Raw genomic sequence first — 11,898 nt, forward strand, 5'->3', positions numbered from 1 at the left:
AGCATGTTGGGGAATAGTAACAGCTCACTGTGACTGTATGGTTGTGAAGGTTATATTTAACTTATTTAGTTGTTTTTTTTTTTTTTTTTAGCATGAACGTCCTGCAGAATAAACATTATATCTTCTGTCCGTGACTCGGCACTGAGCTAGCTGCTAACAACATTTGCACTCTGAGGACAACCACGCTAGGCCATAAAAATATATTTTCCCAGTAACTAAGTGCCACGAAGTAAACATCTAATTTTTACTTTTGTGTTAAATGCCTATTTTGTAATATATTTGAATGTCTGTAATGATTAATCCTCAGATTTTGATCATCTTCAAAACAGCAGAGTTGAAGAGCCAAGGTGACATAGATATGAGTTTAAATGTTTAGGTTTTGCATCTTACTTAAAAAATAAATTTGTCATATTCTGTTTTAAAATACATATTTAAAGTGAAAGTGTTCATATAAAAGTAGTAAACTGTTACTGTATCTTCGTGTACAGGAAGGGATCTGTCTGACACATGAGTCATTGCGTAAAGGCCAATAAACCCAGTCCTTTTCATGCGTTAAGTATGGACAGTGCATCAAAGCAAATTCAACTGGACATTGTCTTTGGATGTAAAACTGTGCTGCATATTGGAAAAGGTCATGCTGTTGTTTTATTTCTCAGCTACATCTGAGACTAACTTTTCTCTTTTACTCTTGATTAGAGTTAATGCATAACTGTGGTGAACGTCTAAAATTTAGTAGAAAACAAGTAGTGGCAAAAAATATATCATTTCTAAAGACTTTTGGTATTTGCACAATGTTGATACAGTGTAATTTTTAGCACTTCCTTAAAAAAGTGCTAAAAGCAGTAGGGGAAGAACGGTGCTGCCCTGCAGCCTTTATTAGAAAGAGATCATGCATGCCATAAAACATCCAGTGCAAGGTCTGTCCCAGTTAAATGTTTCATCTAATTATAAAGTATCTCTCTAAGGTACACAAAACATTGCAAAAATATTATACAAAATCCCATTTATTTTTGCATTGTAAAGCATATTGAAACAGTGTTTCACATCTAAAGATAAATAAAAAATAGCCTAATGTAAATATTCTAAAGACAATACATGATTTACTCCGAGTTCATTTTTTGACATTTTGTTTTCATTTTTTTACTCAAACTGAGTCCTAAAGAAGCTTAGGTTTGAGCCTCCCAAGTTTCTTAAATTTGAAACCGAAATGATGGAAGATTACACATTCTTATTATAAACTAGTCCTATAGTTAGTTTCAAACATTAACATCTTTTACCAACTGGAGTGAACCCCTACGTTTCTAGATCTAAAGCTTTGGTTTTATTACTATGAACTTACTATGTGTTGGAGATTATGTACAACTGAATAGAGTATACATAGGAATTTTCAGGCATTCACCTTGTCCTACATGTATTTTGCTACTTGCCATGATTAGATCAAGTCACAGATTTTACAATAATCATTATTTTCTAAAATAAAATGGCAGTAAAATGTGCTGGGCCTTTACTCAGTTTTGGTCAGTTGTTGACAGAATGCTCTTACCTGAAGATGCTGCAATAAAACACAAAGGACATTGAAATTAATAGGACATACACCTCTGAATGTACTGCTACTCTCTAACTAGTCTGTGAACAAAAACATTTTTGAAATCAAGGGTTCCTACTAAAATCAATATCCAACCTGTTGTGAGGTCATACCATCCCAAAGTCTGAGTTGCTGTGATGCATAACTTCCATCAGACCCTTGTGTAACGGAAAACGGACTGCATGTTGTTAAAGAAATAGACTACGACAGGGCTGTCTTGCACCCTGTAGAGGAGTCTCTCTTTTTGCAGCCCAGGTAGAGGGTTTGGCCCATCAGGCAGGACACCTGACTTATAACCACCACTGATTTTTTCCCCCCCATCCTTGCTGTGTTCTGTCACAGTGACTGCTCTCTCCATCTTCACTAATGTCACTCTCTGTTCTCACTCTCCCCTCTGACTCTTTTCATCTCTCTCATGGTAATTGATCTCTCCCTTGTCTCATTTCTCTGCAGCTGTCACTACTTCACTATGAGGGTATGTTTAATTAAAACAGGTGATGTATGGTTTCTCTTCCTTACCTAGAAGGTAAGCATGCATTTGAAAAAGAAACGGAAGACTTTCAGCTGAGAGATTCAATAAAAACGCTCCTGCCTTTACTAATAAACTTGGAAAAAGTTAATACATGGTCCTTTAGATATACAGAAAATAAATATAAGATCATTAAACACAATGTGTAAAACACTAAGGAAAGATATTATTTCTGTTCATAACCATTGAACAGAACCCAATGGGAAATGAGGAATTATGGTTATTATCAAAATGGTACCATCAAAATACAAACAAGTATGCAGAAAAAATAAAAATGTCATCTCTAATCAAATATATATCACTTTGCCAGAATATGCACAAGCCCTATACTTTTCAAATTGTTTTTTTTTATCACTTTTTTTGCGATTGTGTGGCATAGAGACCAACACAAACACAAGGAACTGCATAATTGTGAAGAGGAAGAACAATGATACATAGCTTTCAAACTTCTTATTAAAATAGAAACTCTACAAAGACTGAAATTTGACTATTCTGTCAACCTCCAGGCAGAGGAAAGCAGTCCTTATTGTAGACAATGCAGCTAGATCACTCCCCCCATATCTCTTCACAACTGTTGCCAGGATAAATCTTGTCTTGTCAATGTAAACTATATTCATACAGTGTAGCTTTTACAAAGGTAAAAGATAGGGTGTCAAAAATCTTTCGGGTTGCCTAAGGGTTCTTTCAAATGAAAGAAAAGGCTAGGACATCATACCCTTTAATATTTCCTGTACTCTTACCTTAGTACCTTAGTGTGCTAGAATAACTACAGTGAGGTGTTTCTTATTTCCCCTCCATCCCTTTTTCACATCAGTCCTCTTAACGTTTTAAGCTCTGAGATATTTTGGGGGCTTCCTGCATTTACAGAGCGCTTCAACAAGTTAGTCCACAACCCAGAATCTAAATGTGATCAAGAGCTGGGCTTTGACTCACCTCAGGCTTTCCAATTATTAATCCATCCCTCAAAAGCTTTACTGATATGTTTTGGGTCACTGTCATGTTGCAGGGTTGAGTTATACTTCAACTTCATTTTTTTTAATTTATCTTGCAGTACCCATTAAGATATGACAGATTCCATTGGTTATTCTATAAAGGTTAGCTGGCTTGGTCTTGTTGTAGCAAAGCATCCCCATTTGGAATGAGGTTCTATCCCAAAAACTGTGTATTTTGTTAATGCCAACCATGTCCTTCAATGTGGTGTCTAAATGACTCTATTTTAGATTTTGTCTACATCCCCTCGAGCAAGCTTTCATCTGACTGTTTTGTCAGAGAAAAGGTTTCTGTCATGATCCGTGTTTCTGTGTATTTATTTTAAGATTTTTCTGTGTTCAGTTTCTGTCCTGTGAGTCTCTTTCTGCGTCTTCCCCGTTGATTGATCCCAGCTGTGTCTCGTTCCTGTGATTACCCTCCCAGTGTATTTAGTCCCACTTGTTGTCAGTGTTCCTCGTCAGATCCTCGCCATACGTTGAAGCTCTCCAGTTGAACTGTGAAGTCCTGGTTTGCTTAGCTCTTGTTTTTCAGTCTTCAGTTACTAGTTGCTGCTGGTATTAGCTGTTTGCTAACTCTGCTGTGCTGCCTGTCCTGGACTGTTGTTGAGCTTTCATCATTAAATTCATCATCGTCTTCATCACAACCTGGGTCTCTGCGTTCATTCTCACCACCACCAACCACACCCCGTGACAGTTTCTCCATTCTACACCTCGGATGGGAGTTAAATTTGTGCTGACTCTTTGACTGTGCAGTACCCAATAAAACATCAACAGGAGCAAATAAACCTGCTGTAGGTCAAAGGTGAAATTTTAGGGTCTTTGGAGACTTTGTTTAATTTACCTGACCCAGTCTGCATTCAGGGTGAGGCTGCTTGAACAGTTGTTTTGAATATCCACCACTAGTGGGCAATTTTCAATACAACAAAATGGCTGACTTCCAATTCTTTCGAGCCCTTTTCTTCTTGCACTGGTTCAACCTTCCCCTGTCAGTATCTAACTTCACTAACTTCATTTAAATTGGTAAGCAGCAATGTAAAAAAACTTAACCCTAGAGTCATAACATGCTTTTATTTAATTGTTTGGAAGAAATCTTGAACTTTAAAAAACATTTAGGATTACCAGTAGGTTAACTATTACATTATCAGCACTCTGCCCACATTTTGTCAACAAAAGTCTTTGAGCAAGTTTTAATTTTAATATCTTAGCTTCAACGTCTGCTGTCTGTTGTGCAAACTTATGTTTAAACAAATGTCATCCTGTAAGGGAAGTGTCTACAATCATCTTGTGATACAATGTTAGAAGACATGTACACAATTAAGTTCTATGTTTGTCAATGGTTTGCATAAAATATTGTGTGAATATAGTTTGTAATTTGAAGTTAAAAAGCCTCAGAAACAGACACATTGTGGGGCAATTGTTAAGATTTGCTTTGTAGCAAAGACAGAAAATTCTGCTGTATCTGATGCACAAACATTTCAAGAATGCTTCTCAAACACATTATTCATATCAAGGCAAGAACATTTTTACAATTAATGAGACATTTATCTCTCTCTAGCTTTAACTACTTTATATCAAATTTGTTTATGATGTGGATCTGTTGAAAGAGTCTGGATATTTTCACACAGTGATTGACAGCACAATGTTTGTAAGGTTCAGTATTGCATAGCAGCTGTGGGAGAGTAATTTTAAACTGATTTAAAACAAGATCTGAATTTGAAACTTCATATTTGTGTGTTTGCCAGTACTTCTACATCTAAGCATAGAATCTTACCCTAATGCAGCTCTATACAGTGCTTCAGCACAGGGTCATAGTTTTATTTTATGTACTTCTGCTAACATGTGCACAAGCCATTCTCCCTTCTCCTGATGGAAATTAATAGGTAGAAGTGGGAGCCTAAATGGCAACAGGTCTAGAAGATTTGCTCTCCTTCTATCTGCCATAACTCTTGGCTCCCCTTGGCAACCTGTAGTGCCATGGTGATGAAGGCATGATGAGAGGAAGCCTATTTTTCATCTCGCTCCCATCAACAATGTTGCCTCAAGCTTTTCTACCTGCCAAACTGTGGGCTCACTGGTAAATCCCCTTGCTTAATGTTGATTCAATTTCTGAGCTGTTGTGCCATAACCTCTGTTTACTAGGGGTTTAATTAGGGTGATTATGATATGAAAAAAATTTATATGGCTATATAGTACATTTTTTATTATACGTGGTGTGTCCTACAGTGTTTGATGGATTAATTTTGTTGGCTTTTATGTTATTGTATGGTACCCCTTAATAGCGAGTCTTTATACCTCTTAAATGTCAGAGCTGGGGAAACATGTATCAAAGCTACGATACGAAGGTTCCCTACAGCATTACACTGCTTCTTACAGCTTGCCTTATTCCCATTATACATCTTATTTGAAATGCAGAGCTAGAGTCTGACAGCTGTCTGCTCCCCAGCACCTATCGGCATGCTGCTAACCCTGAGGTGCCTATCGGTGCAGATGATGCACAATGCACTTCTGTCTATCACAGAAATCAAGTTCATCAAAAGGAGAAACATGGATTTTACTTTAGTGGCTGCAAGTTGTTTTTAAATGAAACACAATCGAAACGGATAAAGCAGGTTTTGTTTTAACAAAATTGTTCTTGTTTTCAGAGGGATGGAATTCACAGCGTTCACTGCATCAACTTCATTCAATGCGTTGCACTTAATTTGTGCCAGTGGTGCGAGATGGCTTTTCAGGTAATATGAAATAATGATTTTTGGGGATAGAGCCACTGATTATGTAAAGCACTGAGTCAGGTTTAAAATATGATAAAACAATATTGTTTCCCAGGCATCTATAAGAAGAATGTCATGATGGTGGATTACAAGCTTCAATATGCTGCATAAAAAAATCTACATACATATTTTGAAGGATAAGAATGTGTCACAATGGTTATATTAAAGTAAAGAATGTTTGCCTAATTGAGACCCAGTTTCAAAACTTCAAAATTGTTATTCACTGATACTCGTCAGTCTAAGTGAAAGAAATTTATTTTGGCAAAAAGAATGATGTCTAGTCACACAAAGTTAAGTTTTAACTGCAAAAAATGTGATGATAAGGTATATTTTCTCCAGGTGGTTGAATACAAATGTACATCACACTTCCTAGATTTTCATCAATATTGCTCTGTCACTTTAAATAGATGGTACATAATTTGAGGTTATTCTATAATCCTGAGCACTTTAAAAGTTTAAAGGAGCAGTATTATGTAAAATAAACGTTTGTTTTAGCTTCATATCATGTTATGTTATTCCCTCATCAAAAACATACATAAAGTGTTGCCTTGATTCTTTTACGCATGTTTGAGAAATACTTCAATCTCCCATGGCAACTATTCCGTTGTGCAAAATGCAGGGGGGACCTGAATGCTGCTTGCAAGGATGAAGCTCCTTCCCAGAGCTGGCGTTTCCAAGCTTCCACCTCACAGAACAGCCCTGCTTCGTGACTCCCCGAGTCAACTCCGTCAAACTAGCCAGCAGCAATTAGCAAACATATAGTGGAACTAGCTCATCTTCTGAGCTCATTATATGAGCTACTTCTCAGTGCAACGCTAGTAAAAATGTTGTTAAAGGCTTAACGGTGGAGCGACGTGCTGACTTCTTGAAGGGGGAGTTATAGAAAGAGCAGGGCTTTCTTAAAGAGACAAAGGCCCAATTTCAAGGCATTAAATTAAGTAAATTATCTTTTAAGTCACATTTGATATATACAGTTACTTAGCACATAGCTACTTGTGCTATAAAATGATATTATCTGTCTGGAAAACGCATAATACTGTCCCTTTAAAGAGTCTTTCATGCTACATGTAAAATAACCAGTCACTGCATAGCTCATCTGAGAGCTCAATTTATCTTAGGGAGGTTCATTTAGCCTTCATAAATCTTAGTTTTATTTGTCTCAGTGAAACTCTGTGGCCACCCCTGTGGCTTACAGTAAGTCATCATCTTGAGAAGCTCAATAACCAACATTGTTTATCCAAAGAATGGTTTTGGCACAGGGTTATAATGCTAATGCACAAGCCAGAACATTATTCTGCGGACTGTTATAGTTTGCTCTTTTCTGTTGTGGTGAAAATTATCCAATTATGCTAATAGGTTTGGCTTTTGGAAGCAAAGACTGTTGGTTAAACATTATATTGGAAGAGACAGGCTCATTTTATTTGAGACAGGCATGCATTTTCCCACAAAAGTACCATCCCACCTCTGTTTACTGATATTGTGGATAAACGCTCCAGCTAAGCCATTGAGGATCAAGTGGATTTTTTTTTTTTTTTAACATAATGATCAGGAAATGTTCACATGAAGCAATAAAATGACTATGGCTTGAATTTAATAATGGATTTAATCAAAAATTCAACAGAGCTTACAATTCAACTTTATATCAAAAGAGGTAACACAAAGTGATATTGCTTTATTTAAATCTATCTTTAGAGTTTACTTATCCCCATTTTATATTCCAGCCATCCTTCAGGCTAAAATCACTATTAGGCAAAGAAATACTGTGAATAGAATCCCCTTGCAGATCTCCGTTTTACATATGCAAGTAAAAAAAAACAAAAAAACATTGCTAAATCTTCATTAGCTTGTTCTATCAGGGACTTTGTCCTCTGCGCTTTATCAGACCTACTCAGTGGACATTACTTTTGAGTGCAATCACTGCAGTAGTTAGAGGTTTGTTGAGCCCCTGGAGTGTGCATTCTCTGCCAAGAAAATAAGCCAAGGGACACAGTGGCATTATACGTACGAAGGTCAGCTTGTTAACCAAAGTAATTGGATTTTTCATCCCTCTCTGGGTGATGAGAGCCTTTAGCTTGCATTTGTTGCACACTCTTCTCCTGACCGCAGTTTTGGTATTGATTTGTCTTTTTGTTGAATTCGAAGTGAAAACAATGGCAAACATCTTTCACCCTCTGCACTATGAAGCACTTCAGCATCTTGATTAATGGCCATCTTTTACAGATTTATGTGAAGGACCAATTACCATCTTTCAGCAAAACCCCAGCATAGATTCCTGGATTAATTGTGGCAACTGTGCCTGGAGAGCTTCTCTCTAAAAAAGCAGCATAGAATTAATAATTTCACATTTTGTTTCACGTAAAATATGAGACATAAAAACGCCAAAATAATTTATCATACCTGCTGCATTATACATGAGTAACATATTTCTGTTGTAGATGGAAAAGTTCCAAATTTTTTTTACATTTTCAAAGTTATCTACTATGATGTATTCCAGGCTCAAAGGAAAGGGATGTAGAGGCTGGAAAAGAACATGAATAATTTAACACTCTGAAATGGGCTAAGTTAGAACAATGGTCAGCAACAAAGTCATAAATATGAACAAGAATTTCCTTTCTGCTGTTTAGAAGTACTCTTATATTATCCCCAGGTTTTCACAGATTCATTAAGTCTTAGCAAACCTTTGCAACACATAAACTACAAGATGATTACAATACGGCATCATTGTTTTTAATGTCGTTGAAGGAGCTCTTTTCTTTGCTGCTACAATATGGATATGAAGACCAAAACTGACATAATGAGATGCTAGTGTGGCAAGAACAATACGTCTTGGATTCTCTCTTGAAATTTTATGTTAGCTTCATATAGTAGTTTACCAATTCTACTGTAGAAGAAGTTTGCTTTGATCTGCTCTGGAAGTATTTTTTTTACACTTTATTTAAAAAACTTTGCACACAGCTTCTTTTTTTTTGCTTTTCTATTGTTTCTATTTTTGTTGTTAATGTGTCATTAAAGTATCTTGTAGACACCGTTATGTATAATAATTGTTGCCTAACAGTTTGCATTCTCATCTTTAAAAATGTGTCTTGTTCAAACTGCCCTTAAAAATGTTCTTGAAAAATGCTGTATAAAGAATTAAATATATATATATATAAAAAGTTTTATGTCAGTGCCATGGGAGACGTAAGAAAAAAGTTCTTGCTGCAAGTGATGGGGCCAAAAGCTTTGAAGCAAAAGATCAATCAAACCAAAGAGAATTAGGAATACTGTTGTATTCTATAGTACAACTAAATAACTTATTTTAACCTCTGCACACTTGTGAAACTTACTTTCACAATCTGTTGCATCACTCTGTTTTGAAAATCTGCATCATTTTAATATTCACCAAATGCTTTGTAGCTTAAGGATTGCCTAACAGTGCTTACATTCACACACTGAATCCTGTATTTTATTTGGTTTAGTGTTATTTTGATCTAATTCCCCAAAGCCCCATGTCATCTTAACACCCTGCATGCCATTGCTTAATTAGTCTCTGCACTCCTGCAGAGATCATCTGCTTTAAATGCAAAGACACGACATGCATATCACTCTAATGCTGGGTTTTATGAAAGATTGAGCAGGAGGGTTACAGAAACCTGTCTGGCATTACATTTGTCACATTTTACCAACAGTACCTTATGCTTCTTGAGTAGATGCATTAAAAGAGGGAAATGATGAAAAAAATCAATAGCATACAAAATGCCTGATGTTACTCAAAATCACTTAATGGCATATATAAATACCTTCTACCTTTATAATTTGACAACAAAGAAACATCTCTAAGTTTTTTGTGCATTCGGCAGCTATTGCTGTTGAATGGTGGGATGTGTTCTGACACAAAAGTATACTGTATTTTGTATGATGCAAGGCAATCATGACAAATGATATACTGATAGTATTTCATAGATTTGTCTTTAAAAATGATGTTCACTTTCAAAACAAACAAACGGAAGTCAGAACAGGTATTTTTTCTTATTTATTTTACGCTATAGTTCACTGACTATCTTTTAGTTTGAGAATAATGCTCTGATAAAATAAAACCTGAAGAAGGCACTGTGTACATTTCAAAGACTAAAACACTATTATGCAAAAATTGCACAAATACATGGATAGTATGTATGAGGCGATAAGTTATCAAGACAGTTTTTCATGTTGAAGTAAAATATATTTAAACTTACTGAAAGCTGACTATTCAGATACATCTTACTAATATATATATATGTATATATATATATAAGTGTCATGTTAAACAGGCAAATTGGGACTTAAACTAGTTTGATTGGATTCAACCTATAGAACCAACCATTTTTTTTATCTCTTTTTATGAATGGTTAACTCTTAGTGTGTTGAGTCTTATATACTTAGCATGAATATCTTTCACTCACAATTAGAATAATTTTCTGTACTAAAGCCACACTTAAAAGTAGTCAAACCCATATATGTCTGTGTGTATGTGTATGTGTTGTATGCATTGTGACCATTATTTAAACATCTTTTTTCTTAATTTTATTAAGAAAAAAAAGATCACACCTTCAAATCAGTAATCATAACCGGTGCACCCCTTAAAAATATATAGGTTACATTTTTTAGCTACAATGGGGTCTCTGAATACAAATTGTGGATTTTGTGTTAAGTAGAACCCCTGTTCCTAAATACGAGTAGGTTAATGAAGATACATGTACCTTTGTTCATTGAGCACCAGTTGGAGTAACCCTCACCAGGGCAGTAGTTAATTGAACATCCATCCATCTATTGAACATGTGACACTAAATTTCCAACAGCAATATATCCAAAAGTGCACCTCTTTACAATAAATAAAATCGGTCCCTCTGACCACCATGAGCATGTGATTAGAGCATGTCTAAAATATTCAACAGAAAATGCAGCTGGGAAGCTAACGTCTTCATATTTGAATAGTGGGGATCCTCTGTAGAAGTCCTTTACTGTATATGAGTTACAGTTAAGAAAGGTGAGCTTTTCTCCTGTATGGAGAAGCTACGACTCCAGTAGTCCTGGTTACATCCTCTCAACACAAAACCAAAGTAGGACAGGCCTTCATACATTATAGAGTAAACATAAAAGAAGACCCAAATGTGATGTAAATGCTGCTGTGCAATTTCAAGTAGTTTCATTTTCTCTGAAGAAGGCATTTCTAACAACAGTGTTATTAACAAGTCAACTGTAATGACACTGAATCTGTTCTTTTATTATTAATAATTTACAGTACAGTTATCAGCTAAGTTTCCGTTTATATTTGTTAAATGCTTTCATTCGTCATTTAAAGTTTCGTAAATAGAATATTTTGACTAACAGAAAACGATGTTACGTCATCATTACATCATATATTTTGACACACCACAAATATGTAGTACACCTTGATTAACTGTAGCCTAAGTTCTGTTGGTGTCTCTTGATAAGTCTACAGGCTGTGAATCTTTGTTTAGTCAGTCATCTTAAGAGAAAATCATTTTAATATAGTCAAACAGGTAGAAAATTGCAAAAACATATAAAGAGAAACTGAGAGAGGTGTGCTGGTCCAGATTTGACTTAAACTACAAGGAGGTTTTTTCATTAACATGATGTGCTAGGCAAATTTGTAAGTAGGTTTAAACCACTTACCTGTCACATGAGGATGCTGCTGTTCTCATGGACCCGTTGGACAACATGTAAAAATTGAGGGACAGAGTTAAGAGGTTAAAAAAGACTCTGAATGTCTCTCAGGAGTTTTTGAGATATGTGCCAAAGCTTTCAGCAGTCATCTTTCCATTATATAGCCCCTAACATGTGGTTAACTTTAGATGATAGTGTCAGCCAGAGCTACAGTGCCTGCTTGCCAATTTAGCTTAAAAATGACACCTTTTTTCCAAAGCAAAGAATTGCAACGCACTGTAGTTTTGAAGACATTAAGGAATACAATGTATTCTGTTTTTTTTTTTGTTCTTTTACCAAAAATCTCTAAATTGTACAATTAACTTTTCATTGAGTCATTGC

Source organism: Poecilia mexicana, unplaced genomic scaffold (assembly GCF_051168715.1).
Source record: "Poecilia mexicana isolate PSO_F unplaced genomic scaffold, ASM5116871v1 scaffold_2, whole genome shotgun sequence".
NCBI classification, from domain to species: domain Eukaryota; kingdom Metazoa; phylum Chordata; class Actinopteri; order Cyprinodontiformes; family Poeciliidae; genus Poecilia; species Poecilia mexicana.